This window comes from Dipodomys spectabilis, unplaced genomic scaffold, assembly GCF_019054845.1.
Source record: "Dipodomys spectabilis isolate Male_0828 unplaced genomic scaffold, ASM1905484v1 ptg000350l, whole genome shotgun sequence".
NCBI lineage: Eukaryota > Metazoa > Chordata > Mammalia > Rodentia > Heteromyidae > Dipodomys > Dipodomys spectabilis.
In genome coordinates, this window is record NW_024871027.1 from 1,032,192 (window position 1) to 1,033,178 (window position 987).

Consider the following 987-nt stretch of genomic DNA (forward strand, 5'->3'; position numbering starts at 1 on the left):
GGGAAGGGATGTGAAGGGTAAACAAAGGAGGAGGCTGCAATGCTTGGTAAGAAATGTACGCATTATCCTGCCCATGTAATTGTAACCCCTCTGTACAGTATGTTCACAAATAAAATAAAATAAATAAATTAATTAAAAAAAAACAAAGTCTTTACTCTTCGCTGTTTCTTCATATAAAGACTTTGCAGCTTCTCATTAGTAAGGTTTATATAAACTCTGAAATGTACATACATAGTAGTACATGTATGCCATAATAAATCTTAAATACTTTATAGAAAAGTTATATGACCTACCAAACAATCTTAATTTTGGCATATAAGCAATTTCCCAAAATTAAACATATTTAAAACATTAAAACTTAAAAAAAACTTAACACTTGCTGCAGTGTTCATTATGATAGTTGCCTTGTATAGAATAATTGAATTCCTCCACCTACACATCTATTGAACAACAAATATGTGGAATTATTTTGTTTTTGACATATCAATCTTGACTTTAGTCTTAAATGTGTGCTTATGTAAGAAATACATGGTTCTAAAATTTCACAACAATTCTTTTGAACTTATTTTTTTTGAATTGTCTAGTTTAAGAAAATAAATTCCATTTTATATATAAAAAATGTTCTGTGCTCAATTCAACAGCACATACACTAAAATTGGAACAATACAGAGAAGATTAGCATGGTCCCTGTGCAAGTATGACACGCAAATTCGAGAAGCGCTCCACATTTTTACAATAACAGATGCTGGAGGGGATGTGGCCAGAAGGGAACCCTACTTAATTCTTGGTGGGAGTGTAAACTTGTTCAACCACTTGGAAAGCAGTATGGAGGTTCCTTAAAAGATTCCACATAGAGTTTCCGTCTGACCCAGCAATCCCACTTTTGGTCATTCACCTAAATAGTCAGCAAAAAGACCATATTAAAATTATCAATACAATTGTGTTTCTTGCAGCAGTATTTCCCATAGCTAAGATATGGAACCAACC

At 32.5% G+C, this 987-nt stretch overlaps 1 non-coding gene across 1 annotated transcript; it reads left to right on the forward strand.

Annotated features, from left to right (window-relative positions):
- Nucleotides 1-625: 625 nt before the first annotated feature.
- Nucleotides 626-732, forward strand: LOC122095420. Its single transcript, XR_006145127.1, has one exon. It is a non-coding gene; the product is annotated as a U6 spliceosomal RNA (small nuclear RNA).
- The last annotated feature ends 255 nt before the right edge of the window (nt 733-987 follow it).